At 33.8% G+C, this 19,202-nt stretch overlaps 1 long non-coding RNA gene across 1 annotated transcript; it reads left to right on the top strand.

Moving 5' to 3' along the window:
* Positions 1-3,380: 3,380 nt before the first annotated feature.
* On the top strand, positions 3,381-7,033 carry LOC127966731 (uncharacterized). The gene is made up of 3 exons (XR_008155685.1): positions 3,381-3,567; positions 6,059-6,171; positions 6,247-7,033. It is a non-coding gene; the product is annotated as an uncharacterized LOC127966731 (long non-coding RNA).
* Positions 7,034-19,202: the final 12,169 nt, after the last annotated feature.

Here is a 19,202-nt window from a genome sequence, read left to right as displayed (position 1 = left end):
AATTAAGTTTCTGTAATTTTCTTAATTTTAAGTTGCTTTGCAATGATTTGTAAAGTAAAAAGCACTATAAATTAAATGAAAACAGTGCTAAAATTAAAGTAGTAACTTTTTACAAAAATAGTTGAAATGCTAAAATTATTAAAACTGACATAAATATAAAGAATACAAAAAAAAAAAAAAACTAATTCTTAAACCTCAAACTGCAACTATGAGGCTAAAAGATATGCTACGTGTAACTCTGAGTAAGTGCTGTAACAGTTTATAAAGACCTTGATGTTGTTTGGACGCCAGAACCGTGTCTGTGTGTGTGTGTGTGTGTGTGTGTGTGTGTGTGTGTGTGTGTGTGCGCGTGTCCACCTGGATGTTCCCGTGTTTGGCTCCTGGGATGATCTGAATCTTCTCAAAGTCCCTCCCCAGGATGATGATGTCACAGTCAGAGTAGTACGCCTGTCCCACGAGCCCCGGACAAAACAACACACACAGTCAGTGCCGGCCCGAGCCTCTTGGGGGCCCTAAGCAGAATTTGATTTGGGGGCCCCCCTCCCACCACGCGGAGTCACCTGTGCTTCAAGATTATTGACACAAATGTCATGCTATAATGTTACATTATAAATGAATACAGTGAGGTAATGTATTAATACTAAATAAATAAATAATAATCAATACTTAAATAACATACTTTACTCTTAAACTTCTGAACGCCCAAACTGTCACAAAACATGAAATAAATAATTTGCAAATGTCCGAATGCAAATGTGCATTAAATGTGCAATCTTTTAAATGAAACCAAAATAGACAAACTTTAATATAATAAAAAATATGTTACAAAAAATAGTTACAAACTTAAATAGTGAAAGCAAACATAAGAACAGCTAGAATTCAACAATGACAATTGTACAACAATGACCTCAATATTGTTCCTTGCTAGCTTTTCAGGAGGCAAAGTCACTGATGACATCAGGACAGCAGGATTGTATTGTTGTGCCCCCCTTCCTCAAATATGATGATGAAAAAAACACCTACTATAGGGGTGAAAATAGAACATTAATCAAATAAAAAAGTAAATGAATAAATTGTATTATTTACTAATTACAATTGTAGCTCTCAACATTTACCTGTGGCTATAACTTTATTATGACTAATTTATTTCATAGTCTTAAGCATTCAGAAATCATGCAAAAGGAATAAAGCAGTTTTACTATGATAAAACCATGGTTTATTTTTGTAAGGGTTGTGATATGCACGTTTTTTGTTGAAGAAATTATATAGGCTAAAAAGTAACAGCAGCTATTACATGGCATTTGGCTCCCTGTGGAGGCATTTGTAATAACATGTACATAAATTGTTTATTTTGTATGTGCCTGCATTATGTATTTTAACAGTGTTATTATTAACCAATCATTATTGCCTCATAGTTTTTTTATATAATGCATTTTAAGTCATTTTAAAGGCTATTGATGGCTTAGGTCTGTTTTTATAGCAACAACAACAACAAAAAAGATTACAGTATATTAATACTTCTTTCTTTGTAAATTATTATTTGAAGTAACAAAACCATGGTTAATTTGCAGTTATCATGGCTACAAGAAAGATGACTTGTGGTATTAATGATAAAACCATGGGTAATTTCCGTAGGGAACCTGAAAAAAAAAGAAAAAAAAACTTTAACAGGAATGTGCAAGTATTTCTCCTCAAATGTTACTGAGCTCCAAATTTGCCTTTGAGCCCTTGTGAAAAAGTAGCATAATTTACATATGATTTACAATTTATTTTAATAAATATTAGACATTATATTCAATTGTGCATTATAGCTGACACCTAGATGATCAATTACAGTTGTTTTTATGACTGTAAGTCATTCTCCTCAAATGCTACTGACGTTAGAAAAGTGTATACCAATATCGCATGTAACTTTGGAGACGGTCCCTAAATTTGAGACTCTCGACCGTCCAACGTCAAGCCACCTTTATGTCCTTTTCTTCTTTCTCTTTTCGGCACCAGAGGGATAAGCTACATCCTTTTTGTGACATGGCTTATCATTTATTACAGTGACGCGCACTTGCGCACCGGCGCGAATTGTCAATGCACGAGAGGTGTCTATGCGTAATTGCGCATGACTCAAACGCTAGCAGACACAGCAGCAGTTGTCAGTAAATAAGAATTTTCTTGTCTTGAATTATTAATTTATTCGTTCATTATTCATTTATTCATTCATTTATATCACTTGTTTAAGTTATGTAATTGTAAAAAAAGAAAAAAAAAAAGAAAAGTTGATTGGCAGGGGGCCCCAAGCAGCCGCTTAGTTCGCTTATGCCTCGGGCCGGCCCTGCACACAGTCTGACTCTGATAATCACTGAGAGTTCTACATATCATCTGAATGTAACGTTTTGCTACATTTTTATTTATTTTTTTAAATCGAGGAATCAGAGTTTTAAATGTTTACTTTACGGTTAATAATCTCTGCTGCTGCTGTTACACTCACAGTCACGAACAGCTTGAATCATCTGGACTTTTTGAGTCAAATATTTTGCCAATTTTTTTTTAGCATTTTTATTTTATATTATTTCTTAACATATCAGACAATATCTGCCTTCATTTTGCATGCTTATTGTTTATTCTCACTTATAAACTTTTTGTTGCTCTTTTTGTTGTGTATTTTTTTTATCCTCATTTGTAAGTAGCTTTGGATAAAAGCGTCTGCTAAATGAATAAATGTAAATGTAAACTTATCAAATTATGGTTTCGTTTCCTTAAATGAATATCGAAATATTCAACTCAAATAAACACTTGTATGATGCAGTATTAGAATTAGAATTTAATTTGGGGTCCTGAAATACCCTAAACACTGCACAGAGGTTAAGATGATTATTGCTACATAAATAAAATTAAAATTGAAACTCATCTTATTTTGTTTTAATTTTCCCTTACTAAATTATACAGTTACTGGTGGACTGTGTTATTACTAACAGGCTATTAACAGAAATGTGTCTCTATGCCTCTTTTCTCTTTATTAAAACTTGATCTAGTAGCCTACGTGATAGAATCAAATGTTTTGCGAATCCGCTCGAAAGACCTGACCTCAAATGATTTGCGAAAAGCGATTTGGAGTCCCGATCTGAATCAAATGTTTTATGCTCTGAATCCCAGATAAGCTATTTTCCGGTGAAAGCGCTATAGCGTTCATTCGCTTGCCGAAAAATGGCGGAGACCAATGTGTAATGTGTGTGTTTTTTTAAACAACCTTATTTATAATTTCATAGTTTTCCCACTGACGAAAATTAAAAAAAAAAAAAAAGCATCCAAATTGGCCTATAGGGCCAGAGTAGGAGGCGACAATTACTGTGAGGAAAGGTAGGCTACTTTAGTGTGTGTTAAGCACTTCACGGAGGATGAGGTCCGTGTCCAACCGGAGTACGGTCGATCTCGCACCGTGGGCTGGGCCTTCCAGGTTTGCGTGGAAAAGTTGCAGAGACGTTAAATCACGCATCAAAACTGAATGTTTGTGGTGCAGAGCAGTAAATGTGGAGATGGTACAGGAGCACGATTACAACAGCCGTCCAGTCCCAGGTGAGTGCAGGGCTGGACTGGGACAAAAAATCAGCCCTGGACTTCATCCAGACCGGCCCACCATGCATGTAAACATGCGCGCACACACACACGCACACACTACATGTCTATACATACATTAATCTGGATGTAAAATTACTGATTAGAATGTATTACCATCAAAAACAAGAAAAAAATATTAAAATAATAAACAAAGAAAATTTAAATTATTTTATCAGGCTTTATTTTAAATATCTAAAGGTCTCAATTTATGTGCTTCTTATTATTCTAATAAAATATTAATGCTTAGGGTACACAATTACTATATTTCATGTGCTGCAACATAACACTTGTTTTTTTTTTTTTATATTAATTCACACAAATTACCTCTGACCTGTTGGCTGCTTATAGTAGGCTAGTATTAAGACCACTGATCTACACTAAAATAAAAGAGTAATTAAAACAAAGAACGTTGTGTAGTGATTTATTTTAAAATTTTCATAACATAATCAAAGGCCTTTAAAAAGCTGCAGCATAAATGGCTGCCCACTGCTCCGGGTGTGTGTTCACAGTGTGTGTGTGTGTGTGTGTGTTCACTGCTCTCTGTGTGTGTACACTTCGGATGGGTTAAATGCAGAGCACAAATTCTGAGTATGGGTCACCACACTTGGCTGAATGTCAAGTCACTTTATTCAAATGCAGAGCTCAATGCTAGGGTTCAGAACTTTTCTTGCCCTGCCAAAAATAAATACATAAACAAAGATAAAAATAAAATTGCTATTGTTTTCTTTGTAAATAAGCTGCAATCTCATTTCACAATTCTAATTTCAATACCACAATAAACACTAACTATTAAGTTCAAACATTAATGAAGACAAGTGAACAGTCAGTAATAAAAATTTAAAAAAATTGCATAATCAAATGTAAAATACTTAAGGTGAAAATATAATAAATATGTACTATAGTGCACATATTTAGCAAAATACTCCTTTCTCATGGCTATTTTTCAATATCAACTGCCTTGCTATGGTCTTTAAAGGGCTTTCTTGAGGTAAATGTAACATTCTGTGAAATAATTGTTCTCCTGCTGTTTTGACTGATGACTGATAACTGATCGATATTATTTATCAGGCATATATAGATTTCATTTCTGTAAGTTGTACTGTTTCTTTAAACAGAAAGTAACAGATGATCGGTTTACTTGAACTGAGGCGCTAAAGCGATCTGTCACGTCACATTTTTTTTACGCCAAAACGGTATTGTCTGAATTTTGTAATAAAATAGACAGAACTTGAGAGCTGATAATTTTAAATGTAATTTATATAGATCAGTGAGTGGTGCATATTACAGCTGGAATATCCTAACTTTTTGAAACAAAACAATGCAGTAGCCTCCGTGTGTCATTATATTTCTGTCTCACCTCAGCAGTCAAGTCCCGCCCTGAGGACGTCTTCACTGAAGTCTTTTGCCTTCCAGCCAATGATTTATTTATCTTGACAGTTTTGGTGGCATCTGCCTCAAGTGCTTGTCGTTTTCTCTCTCTCAACGTTCGGCCCCTCCTTTACGCTTAAGTTAGATATTTTATTATTTAACATATTGAATTTCGTCGCAGTTGTAAAGCGCCCGCTTTTCAAGACTAGAACTTGATTCTGATTGGCCAATGAGCAGTGAACACGTGATGTCACGTCTCGCAGCTCGCATCAGCATCATGCGCACGCGTCGTTTTATCTGTTCTTTATACTGCTTTTTGTAATGTTTTAAATAAATTATTGTGACTAACGTAAAAAAAAAAAAGCATCTTGCGGCTTCATGAGAGAGACACGTTAGGCCGTAATTGGACTGTTCAAAAATATACTTACGAATATATTTGCGATAATGATTTAAAAACAAAATACATAACCCACCGGCCCAACCAGACCGCGGCCCACCGGGAATCTCCCGGTAGTCCCGATGGCCAGTACATGCCTGGGTGAGTGTAATGTGTTAACTAAAACAATAACTTATATTAAAAGCTTATCGGCAACTATAGACATTAATCAAATATATTATGTTTTATTTGTATTGTTCAATGTAACGTTATATAGCTACATTTAATGTAGCACATGGTAGCAGTTATGCTAACAGTCGAGCAGGTTAGTGAAGCGGCGTTTTTATACTTTTGCCATCATCCTTTTATACTGCTCTCTTTCTGGCTTAAGTCACACAAAATTAACAGACATTTAAAGTTATCAATAAAATCCACAACAATGTAGGAAATACGAGCAGTTGAACAAACATCTGTTGTAGCTACAAGCAGAATTCAAATTATTTTAAAATGGTTTGTAGGTTATTTCACTTTGAATTGATGTTCATAAATGCATAAATGTGATAGTAAATTTCCAAATTAATGAGTTTTTTTTATTAAAGTGTTATATTCAACACAAAATAATACATTTATTCCCACGTTCTCGCGACCTTGTGCAACGTTCCCTAAAAGTTATCTAAAGGTAACGAAAGTTCCGAACCATTACAGAACATTAGGGACGTTCTTGGAACGTCTAGGTGAAGGAGAGCGGAGACGTGGTGCTGTCTGGAGCAAATATAGATCTGCAGACGGATGTGTGTGTCAGCGCCGGGTCTCCGCAGGTCTGCACACACACACACACACACACATCTGAGACCAGACTCCGAGCACAGCGTGATGATGTGGTTCGTTCACAGAGCCTCGGCCTGCAGAGCGACCTGGTGTTCTCTGAGATCGCACGCAGGATGAGAGACGACGGTCAGGAGCTGGTGAAGAAGGTCAACGCTGTGTTCGGATGGAGATCAGCAAAGACGACAGAACCATCCGAGACTGGAGTGAACCAGACTCTGCAGAATATCATTCATCCTCTTAACACAAGCAAAGATATCTGCTAAAGGGGTGAGGAATATAACTAACTATTAAGAGAATATATTTTTCTTACCACATTTGCAGATATTTTTGCAACAAAATAGTTTTCTTGTCCTATCACACAGTCACGTGTTTTATGATGCACATTTAAGTGTTTCTATCGTCGTTTATGTGCACGTTTTCTTACCAGATAAGAAATGTATCCTACTTTGTTGAATGCATACGTTTATGCACATTTTTAGAATTTGTATTAGTTTCCATCAGGTGTTTATTATTTATTTATTTATTTATTTTTATGTGATATCCCAAAATGTGCATAAAAATTGGTGAATGGAAACAGTGAGACTGCAAACAATCCTCTTACTCGTGTTTGCCTTGTGTTCTAGTATAAATATCTGAATATTCTTGAATCAAGATGCATTTACTGTACAAGTAACAATTTGAAATGATTTTTTTTTTTTCAATTATCAAAATGTTGTTAGTTTTGGCTTAAAACGAGCAGAAATATCTGCCAATGGGGGAAGAAAAAGAATCTTGTTTAGCCTTTGAATTCAGATTCTTTTTCTTACATCATTGGTAAATATTTTTGAATGTTTCAATGAACTGTTTGAAACAAAAAAGGTTGTATTTCAGTAATAATTCAAAATTATCAAAATAAAATTGATAAAATAATGGTTTATATTTTAATATCCTTTAAAATATAATTTATTTCTGTGATGTGCAGCTGTATTTTCAGCATCATTCCTCCAGTCTTCAGTGTCACATGATCTTTAGAAATCATGAAAATATGATGATTTATTATTAGAACTATTAATAGTTGTGCTACCAAATATTATTTTGGAATCTGCAATACTTTTTTAAGGATTCTTCGATGTATCATTTTTTTTTAAAGAACAGCATTCATTCAAAATATAAATCTCTTCTAACAATATTAATCTTTGATATCACTTCTTATCAATTAAACACATCCTGAAAAGATTCTAAAATCTAATAAAGAATACAATTTCTCATAAAAAAAGAAAGGATAAAAATGTACTGACCCCAAACTATTGAACTGTAGTGAATATTGTTAGAAAATATTGAAGACACTGAAGACTGGAGGAAAGATGCTGAAAATACAGCTGCACATCACATGTATATTAAAATAGAAAAATGTTAATAATATTTCACAATATGACATGTTTTCCAGTATTTTTGATCAAATAAATGCTGTCTTGAGGAGTAAAATAAATTCCTGTAAAAAAAAACATTAAAAATCATTCTGATCCCAAACTCTGACCGGTAGTGTGTGTATGTGTGTGTGTGTTTATATATCTAAATATATATAAGCCCACTAACACACTAGGCAAGGAAAGTTTATTTATATTTCATACACAATGGTAATTCAAAGTGCTTTACATAAAAGAAAGTAAAATAATCATAAAGAAAAATTATAACAAAAGTAAAACAAGCAATTTTAAAACTTTTATAATGATTAAAACATTTACTTAATTAAAATTAATTTAAAAACAGTTACAAAATTATTTTGCATTAAAAAAAACAGTGAAAATATAGTGCAATCAATTCGGACATTGCGCAGTGCTCATTCAATAAATGCACAGCCAAACAGATGAGTTTTAAGTCTAGATGTAAATGTGACTAGTGTTTTACATCTGATCTCTTCTGGAAGCTGATTCCAACTGCGAGCGGCATAGAAACTAAAAGCAGATTCCCCTTGTTTTGTGTGAACCCTTGGTATTTCTAACTGCATTACTTGAGGATGTGCTAATCGCCTTCCTGATATTGATGATCTTCTCAGAAAAGAAGGATGCAAACTCATTGCATTTGCTGTCGGAGAGCATTTCACTGGGAATCTGTCTTCAGTCTATGTCTCGTAACTTTGAACGCTCCTCTGTGCAGTGCACATCTGAATCAACCGAGGGCGCGAACATGCTCCGAAATGCCGATCTGAATCAACCGAGTCGTGAACATGCTCCGAAGTGCCGATCTGAAATCAACCGAGTCGCGAAAATGCTCCGAAGTGCCGATCTGAATCAACCGAGTCGCAAACAGGCTCCGAAGTGCCGATCTGAATCCATCGAGTCGCGAACAGGCTCCGAAGTGCCGAATCAACCGAGTCGCGAACATGCTCCGAAGTGCCGAATCAACCGAGTCGCGAATATGCTCCGAAGTGCCGATCTGAATCAACCAAGTCGCGAACAGGCTCCGAAGTGCCGATCTGAATCAACCGAGTCACTAACATGCTCCGAAGTGCCGAATCAACCGAGTCGCGAACATGCTCCGAAGTGCCGATCTGAATCAACCGAGTCGCGAACAGGCTCCGAAGTGCCGATCTGAATCAACCGAGTCGCGAACAGGCTCCGAAGTCCCGAGCTGAAAACTTCGACCAAAGAATGTAAAAAATAACTCTATTTCTCTAATAACTCTACAACTCTATGAAAGACTCAGATCACGTATCTAAAAATAAATCGCTATAGACAGTAAAAGAGAAATAATAAGAGGAGTGAAGTTTCCTACTGTTCTGCTGTGTTTGGTCCTCACTCGCGTCTGACGCTCAGCGGCGCGTCTCCGCCCCTCACACGCGCGTTTACAAGGCTAATTAATCATCTTTATTAATTATTATACATTTACTTCATTGTCAGCTTCAGGTACTTCATTTATTATTGTTCAATGAACTGTTTGAAACAAAAAAGGTTGTATTTCAGTAATAATTCAAAATTATCAAAATAAAATTCATAAAAAAATGGTTTATATTTTAATATCCTTTACAATATAATTTATTTCTGTGATGTGCAGCTGTATTTTCAGCATCATTCCTCCAGTCTTCAGTGTCACATGATCTTTAGAAATCATGAAAATATGATGATTTATTATTAGAACGATTAATAGTTGTGCTACCAAATATTATTTTGGAATCTGCAATACTTTTTTAAGGATTCTTCGATGTATCATTTTTTTTTTAAAAGAACAGCATTCATTCAAAATATAAATCTCTTCTAACAATATTAATCTTTGATATCACTTCTTATCAATTAAACACATCCTGAAAAGATTCTAAAATCTAATAAAGAATACAATTTCTTATGGAAAAAGAAAGGATACAAATTTACTGACCCCAAACTATTGAACTGTAGTGAATATTGTTAGAAAATATTTATATTTTAAATAAATGTTCTTCTTTTTAACTTTTTATTCATCAAAGAATCCTGAAAAAAGTATCACAGGTTCCAAAATAATATTTATCAGCAAAACTGTTGATAATTCTAATAATAAATCATCATATTATTCTGATTTCTGAAGATCATGTGACACTGAAGACTGGAGGAAAGATGCTGAAAATACAGCTGCACATCACATGAATAAATGACACTTTCATGTATATTAAAATAGAAAAATGTTAATAATATTTCACAATATGACATGTTTTCCAGTATATTTGATCAAATAAATGTCTTGATGAGTAAAATAAATTCCTGTAAAAAAACATTAAAAATCATTCTGATCCCAAACTCTGACCGGTAGTGTGTGTATGTGTGTGTGTTTATATATATATATATATATATATATATATATATATATATATATATATATAAGCCCACTAACACACTAGGCAAGGAAAGTTTATTTATATTTCATACACAATGGTAATTCAAAGTGCTTTACATAAAAGAAAGTAAAATAATCATAAAGAAAAATTATAACAAAATTAAAACAAGCAATTTTAAAACTTTTATAATGATTAAAACATTTACTTAATTAAAATTAATTTAAAAACAGTTACAAAATTATTTTGCATTAAAAAAAACAGTGAAAATATAGTGCAATCAGTTCGGACATTGCGCAGTGCTCATTCAATAAATGCACAGCCAAACAGATGAGTTTTAAGTCTAGATGTGACTAGTGTTTTACATCTGATCTCTTCTGGAAGCTGATTCCAACTGCGAGTGGCATAGAAACTAAAAGCAGATTCCCCTTGTTTTGTGTGAACCCTTGGTATTTCTAACTGCATTACTTGAGGATGTGCTAATCGCCTTCCTGATATTGATGATCTTCTCAGAAAAGAAGGATGCAAACTCATTGCATTTGCTGTCGGAAAGCATTTCACTGGGAATCTGTCTTCAGTCTATGTCTCGTAACTTTGAACGCTCCTCTGTGCAGTGCAGATCTGAATCAACCGAGGGCGCGAACATGCTCCGAAGTGCCGATCTGAATCAACCGAGTTGTGAACATGCTCCGAAGTGCCGATCTGAATCAACCCAGGGCGCGAACATGCTCCGAAGTGCCGATCTGAATCAACCGAGTCGTGAACATGCTCCGAAGTGCCGATCTGAATCAACCGAGGGCGCGAACATGCTCCGAAGTGCCGATCTGAAATCAACCGAGTCGCGAAAATGCTCCGAAGTGCCGATCTGAATCAACCGAGTCGCAAACAGGCTCCGAAGTGCCGATCTGAATCCATCGAGTCGCGAACAGGCTCCGAAGTGCCGAATCAACCGAGTCGCGAACATGCTCCGAAGTGCCGATCTGAATCAACCGAGTCGCGAACAGGCTCCGAAGTGCCGATCTGAATCAACCGAGTCGCGAACAGGCTCCGACGTCCCGAGCTGAAAACTTCGACCAAAGAATGTAAAAAATAACTCTATTTCTCTAATAACTCTACAACTCTATGAAAGACTCAGATCACGTATCTAAAAATAAATCGCTATAGACAGTAAAAGAGAAATAATAAGAGGAGTGAAGTTTCCTACTGTTCTGCTGTGTTTGGTCCTCACTCGCGTCTGACGCTCAGCGGCGCGTCTCCGCCCCTCACACGCGCGTTTACAAGGCTAATTAATCATCTTTATTAATTATTATACATTTACTTCATTGTCAGCTTCAGGTACTTCATTTATTATTGTTCAATGAACTGTTTGAAACAAAAAAGGTTGTATTTCAGTAATAATTCAAAATTATCAAAATAAAATTCATAAAAAAATGGTTTATATTTTAATATCCTTTACAATATAATTTATTTCTGTGATGTGCAGCTGTATTTTCAGCATCATTCCTCCAGTCTTCAGTGTCACATGATCTTTAGAAATGATGAAAATATGATGATTTATTATTAGAACGATTAATAGTTGTGCTACCAAATATTATTTTGGAATCTGCAATACTTTTTTAAGGATTCTTCGATGTATCATTTTTTTTTAAAAGAACAGCATTCATTCAAAATATAAATCTCTTCTAACAATATTAATCTTTGATATCACTTCTTATCAATTAAACACATCCTGAAAAGATTCTAAAATCTAATAAAGAATACAATTTCTTATGGAAAAAGAAAGGATACAAATTTACTGACCCCAAACTATTGAACTGTAGTGAATATTGTTAGAAAATATTTATATTTTAAATAAATGTTCTTCTTTTTAACTTTTTATTCATCAAAGAATCCTGAAAAAAGTATCACAGGTTCCAAAATAATATTTATCAGCAAAACTGTTGATAATTCTAATAATAAATCATCATATTATTCTGATTTCTGAAGATCATGTGACACTGAAGACTGGAGGAAAGATGCTGAAAATACAGCTGCACATCACATGAATAAATGACACTTTCATGTATATTAAAATAGAAAAATGTTAATAATATTTCACAATATGACATGTTTTCCAGTATTTTTGATCAAATAAATGTCTTGATGAGTAAAATAAATTCCTGTAAAAAAACATTAAAAATCATTCTGATCCCAAACTCTGACCGGTAGTGTGTGTATGTGTGTGTGTTTTTATATATATATATATATATATATATATATATATATATATATATATATATATATATATATATATATATATATATATATATATATATATATAAGCCCACTAACACACTAGGCAAGGAAAGTTTATTTATATTTCATACACAATGGTAATTCAAAGTGCTTTACATAAAAGAAAGTAAAATAATCATAAAGAAAAATTATAACAAAAGTAAAACAAGCAATTTTAAAACTTTTATAATGATTAAAACATTTACTTAATTAAAATTAATTTAAAAACAGTTACAAAATTATTTTGCATTAAAAAAAACAGTGAAAATATAGTGCAATCAGTTCGGACATTGCGCAGTGCTCATTCAATAAATGCACAGCCAAACAGATGAGTTTTAAGTCTAGATGTGACTAGTGTTTTACATCTGATCTCTTCTGGAAGCTGATTCCAACTGCGAGCGGCATAGAAACTAAAAGCAGATTCCCTTTGTTTTGTGTGAACCCTTGGTATTTCTAACTGCATTACTTGAGGATGTGCTAATCGCCTTCCTGATATTGATGATCTTCTCAGAAAAGAAGGATGCAAACTCATTGCATTTGCTGTCGGAAAGCATTTCACTGGGAATCTGTCTTCAGTCTATGTCTCGTAACTTTGAACGCTCCTCTGTGCAGTGCAGATCTGAATCAACCGAGGGCGCGAACATGCTCCGAAGTGCCGATCTGAATCAACCGAGTCGTGAACATGCTCCGAAGTGCCGAATCAACCGAGTCGCGAACATGCTCCGAAGTGCCGAATCAACCGAGTCGCGAACATGCTCCGAAGTGCCGATCTGAATCAACCGAGTCGCGAACAGGCTCCGAAGTGCCGATCTGAATCAACCGAGTCGCGAACAGGCTCCGAAGTCCCGAGCTGAAAACTTCGACCAAAGAATGTAAAAAATAACTCTATTTCTCTAATAACTCTACAACTCTATGAAAGACTCAGATCACGTATCTAAAAATAAATCGCTATAGACAGTAAAAGAGAAATAATAAGAGGAGTGAAGTTTCCTACTGTTCTGCTGTGTTTGGTCCTCACTCGCGTCTGACGCTCGGCGGCGCGTCTCCGCCCCTCACACGCGCGTTTACAAGGCTAATTAATCATCTTTATTAATTATTATACATTTACTTCATTGTCAGCTTCAGGTACTTCATTTATTATTGTTCAATGAACTGTTTGAAACAAAAAAGGTTGTATTTCAGTAATAATTCAAAATTATCAAAATAAAATTAATAAAAAAATGGTTTATATTTTAATATCCTTTACAATATAATTTATTTCTGTGATGTGCAGCTGTATTTTCAGCATCATTCCTCCAGTCTTCAGTGTCACATGATCTTTATAAATGATGAAAATATGATGATTTATTATTAGAACGATTAATAGTTGTGCTACCAAATATTATTTTGGAATCTGCAATACTTTTTTAAGGATTCTTCGATGTATCATTTTTTTTTTAAAGAACAGCATTCATTCAAAATATAAATCTCTTCTAACAATATTAATCTTTGATATCACTTCTTATCAATTAAACACATCCTGAAAAGATTCTAAAATCTAATAAAGAATACAATTTCTTATGGAAAAAGAAAGGATACAAATTTACTGACCCCAAACTATTGAACTGTAGTGAATATTGTTAGAAAATATTTATATTTTAAATGAATGTTCTTCTTTTTAACTTTTTATTCATCAAAGAATCCTGAAAAAAGTATCACAGGTTCCAAAATAATATTTATCAGCAAAACTGTTGATAATTCTAATAATAAATCATCATATTATTCTGATTTCTGAAGATCATGTGACACTGAAGACTGGAGGAAAGATGCTGAAAATACAGCTGCACATCACATGAATAAATGACACTTTCATGTATATTAAAATAGAAAAATGTTAATAATATTTCACAATATGACATGTTTTCCAGTATTTTTGATCAAATAAATGTCTTGATGAGTAAAATAAATTCCTGTAAAAAAACATTCAAAATCATTCTGATCCCAAACTCTGACCGGTAGTGTGTGTATGTGTGTGTGTTTATATATATATATATATATATATATATATATATATATATATATATATATATATATATATATATATATATATGTGTGTGTATATAAGCCCACTAACACACTAGGCAAGGAAAGTTTATTTATATTTCATACACAATGGTAATTCAAAGTGGTTTACATAAAAGAAAGTAAAACAATCATAAAGAAAAATTATAACAAAAGTAAAACAAGCAATTTTAAAACTTTTATAATGATTACAACATTTACTTAATTCAAATTAATTTAAAAACAGTTACAAAATGATTTTGCATTAAAAAAAACAGTGAAAATATAGTGCAATCAGTTCGGACATTGCGCAGTGCTCATTCAATAAATGCACAGCCAAACAGATGAGTTTTAAGTCTAGATGTAAATGTGACTAGTGTTTTACATCTGATCTCTTCTGGAAGCTGATTCCAACTGCGAGCGGCATAGAAACTAAAAGCAGATTCCCCTTGTTTTGTGTGAACCCTTGGTATTTCTAACTGCATTACTTGAGGATGTGCTAATCGCCTTCCTGATATTGATGATCTTCTCAGAAAAGAAGGATGCAAACTCATTGCATTTGCTGTCGGAAAGCATTTCACTGGGAATCTGTCTTCAGTCTATGTCTCGTAACTTTGAACGCTCCTCTGTGCAGTGCAGATCTGAATCAACCGAGGGCGCGAACATGCTCCGAAATGCCGATCTGAATCAACCGAGTCGTGAACATGCTCCGAAGTGCCGATCTGAATCAACCGAGGGCGCGAACATGCTCCGAAGTGCCGATCTGAATCAACCGAGTCGTGAACATGCTCCGAAGTGCCGATCTGAATCAACCGAGGGCGCGAACATGCTCCGAAGTGCCGATCTGAAATCAACCGAGTCGCGAAAATGCTCCGAAGTGCCGATCTGAATCAACCGAGTCGCAAACAGGCTCCGAAGTGCCGATCTGAATCCATCGAGTCGCGAACAGGCTCCGAAGTGCCGAATCAACCGAGTCGCGAACATGCTCCGAAGTGCCGAATCAACCGAGTCGCGAACATGCTCCGAAGTGCCGATCTGAATCAACCAAGTCGCGAACAGGCTCCGAAGTGCCGATCTGAATCAACCGAGTCACTAACATGCTCCGAAGTGCCGAATCAACCGAGTCGCGAACATGCTCCGAAGTGCCGATCTGAATCAACCGAGTCGCGAACAGGCTCCGAAGTGCCGATCTGAATCAACCGAGTCGCGAACAGGCTCCGAAGTCCCGAGCTGAAAACTTCGACCAAAGAATGTAAAAAATAACTCTATTTCTCTAATAACTCTACAACTCTATGAAAGACTCAGATCACGTATCTAAAAATAAATCGCTATAGACAGTAAAAGAGAAATAATAAGAGGAGTGAAGTTTCCTGCTGTTCTGCTGTGTTTGGTCCTCACTCGCGTCTGACGCTCGGCGGCGCGTCTCCGCCCCTCACACGCGCGTTTACAAGGCTAATTAATCATCTTTATTAATTATTATACATTTACTTCATTGTCAGCTTCAGGTACTTCATTTATTATTGTTCAATGAACTGTTTGAAACAAAAAAGGTTGTATTTCAGTAATAATTCAAAATTATCAAAATAAAATTCATAAAAAAATGGTTTATATTTTAATATCCTTTACAATATAATTTATTTCTGTGATGTGCAGCTGTATTTTCAGCATCATTCCTCCAGTCTTCAGTGTCACATGATCTTTAGAAATGATGAAAATATGATGATTTATTATTAGAACGATTAATAGTTGTGCTACCAAATATTATTTCGGAATCTGCAATACTTTTTTAAGGATTCTTCGATGTATCATTTTTTTTTAAAGAACAGCATTCATTCAAAATATAAATCTCTTCTAACAATATTAATCTTTGAAATCACTTCTTATCAATTAAACACATCCTGAAAAGATTCTAAAATCTAATAAAGAATACAATTTCTTATGGAAAAAGAAAGGATACAAATTTACTGACCCCAAACTATTGAACTGTAGTGAATATTGTTAGAAAATATTTATATTTTAAATGAATGTTCTTCTTTTTAACTTTTTATTCATCAAAGAATCCTGAAAAAAGTATCACAGGTTCCAAAATAATATTTATCAGCAAAACTGTTGATAATTCTAATAATAAATCATCATATTATTCTGATTTCTGAAGATCATGTGACACTGAAGACTGGAGGAAAGATGCTGAAAATACAGCTGCACATCACATGAATAAATTACACTTTCATGTATATTAAAATAGAAAAATGTTAATAATATTTCACAATATGACATGTTTTCCAGTATTTTTGATCAAATAAATGTCTTGATGAGTAAAATAAATTCCTGTAAAAAAACATTCAAAATCATTCTGATCCCAAACTCTGACCGGTAGTGTGTGTATGTGTGTGTGTTTATATATATATATATATATATATATATATATATATATATATATATATATATATAAGCCCACTAACACACTAGGCAAGGAAAGTTTATTTATATTTCATACACAATGGTAATTCAAAGTGCTTTACATAAAAGAAAGTAAAACAATCATAAAGAAAAATTATAACAAAAGTAAAACAAGCAATTTTAAAACTTTTATAATGATTAAAACATTTACTTAATTAAAATTAATTTAAAAACAGTTACAAAATTATTTTGCATTAAAAAAAAACAGTGAAAATATAGTGCAATCAGTTCGGACATTGCGCAGTGCTCATTCAATAAATGCACAGCCAAACAGATGAGTTTTAAGTCTAGATGTAAATGTGACTAGTGTTTTACATCTGATCTCTTCTGGAAGCTGATTCCAACTGCGAGCGGCATAGAAACTAAAAGCAGATTCCCCTTGTTTTGTGTGAACCCTTGGTATTTCTAACTGCATTACTTGAGGATGTGCTAATCGCCTTCCTGATATTGATGATCTTCTCAGAAAAGAAGGATGCAAACTCATTGCATTTGCTGTCGGAAAGCATTTCACTGGGAATCTGTCTTCAGTCTATGTCTCGTAACTTTGAACGCTCCTCTGTGCAGTGCAGATCTGAATCAACCGAGGGCGCGAACATGCTCCGAAGTGCCGATCTGAATCAACCGAGTCGTGAACATGCTCCGAAGTGCCGATCTGAATCAACCGAGTCGCGAACAGGCTCCGAAGTCCCGAGCTGAAAACTTCGACCAAAGAATGTAAAAAATAACTCTATTTCTCTAATAACTCTACAACTCTATGAAAGACTCAGATCACGTATCTAAAAATAAATCGCTATAGACAGTAAAAGAGAAATAATAAGAGGAGTGAAGTTTCCTGCTGTTCTGCTGTGTTTGGTCCTCACTCGCGTCTGACGCTCGGCGGCGCGTCTCCGCCCCTCACACGCGCGTTTACAAGGCTAATTAATCATCTTTATTAATTATTATACATTTACTTCATTGTCAGCTTCAGGTACTTCATTTATTATTGTTCAATGAACTGTTTGAAACAAAAAAGGTTGTATTTCAGTAATAATTCAAAATTATCAAAATAAAATTCATAAAAAAATGGTTTATATTTTAATATCCTTTACAATATAATTTATTTCTGTGATGTGCAGCTGTATTTTCAGCATCATTCCTCCAGTCTTCAGTGTCACATGATCTTTAGAAATCATGAAAATATGATGATTTATTATTAGAACGATTAATAGTTGTGCTACCAAATATTATTTTGGAATCTGCAATACTTTTTTAAGGATTCTTCGATGTATCATTTTTTTTTTAAAGAACAGCATTCATTCAAAATATAAATCTCTTCTAACAATATTAATCTTTGATATCACTTCTTATCAATTAAACACATCCTGAAAAGATTCTAAAATCTAATAAAGAATACAATTTCTTATGGAAAAAGAAAGGATACAAATTTACTGACCCCAAACTATTGAACTGTAGTGAATATTGTTAGAAAATATTTATATTTTAAATGAATGTTCTTCTTTTTAACTTTTTATTCATCAAAGAATCCTGAAAAAAGTATCACAGGTTCCAAAATAATATTTATCAGCAAAACTGTTGATAATTCTAATAATAAATCATCATATTATTCTGATTTCTGAAGATCATGTGACACTGAAGACTGGAGGAAAGATGCTGAAAATACAGCTGCACATCACATGAATAAATGACACTTTCATGTATATTAAAATAGAAAAATGTTAATAATATTTCACAATATGACATGTTTTCCAGTATTTTTGATCAAATAAATGTCTTGATGAGTAAAATAAATTCCTGTAAAAAAACATTCAAAATCATTCTGATCCCAAACTCTGACCGGTAGTGTGTGTATGTGTGTGTGTTTATATATATATATATATATATATATATATATATATATATATATATATATATATATATATATATATATATATATATATATATATATATATATAAGCCCACTAACACACTAGGCAAGGAAAGTTTATTTATATTTCATACACAATGGTAATTCAAAGTGCTTTACATAAAAGAAAGTAAAATAATCATAAAGAAAAATTATAACAAAAGTAAAACAAGCAATTTTAAAACTTTTATAATGATTAAAACATTTACTTAATTAAAATTAATTTAAAAACAGTTACAAAATTATTTTGCATAAAAAAAAACAGTGAAAATATAGTGCAATCAGTTCGGACATTGCGCAGTGCTCATTCAATAAATGCACAGCCAAACAGATGAGTTTTAAGTCTAGATGTGACTAGTGTTTTACATCTGATCTCTTCTGGAAGCTGATTCCAACTGCGAGCGGCATAGAAACTAAAAGCAGATTCCCCTTGTTTTGTGTGAACCCTTGGTATTTCTAACTGCATTACTTGAGGATGTGCTAATCGCCTTCCTGATATTGATGATCTTCTCAGAAAAGAAGGATGCAAACTCATTGCATTTGCTGTCGGAAAGCATTTCACT

Source organism: Carassius gibelio, chromosome B10 (assembly GCF_023724105.1).
Source record: "Carassius gibelio isolate Cgi1373 ecotype wild population from Czech Republic chromosome B10, carGib1.2-hapl.c, whole genome shotgun sequence".
Lineage (NCBI taxonomy): Eukaryota > Metazoa > Chordata > Actinopteri > Cypriniformes > Cyprinidae > Carassius > Carassius gibelio.
Note: the sequence above shows the minus strand (reverse complement) of the source record. Positions and strands in the feature narration are given on the sequence as shown.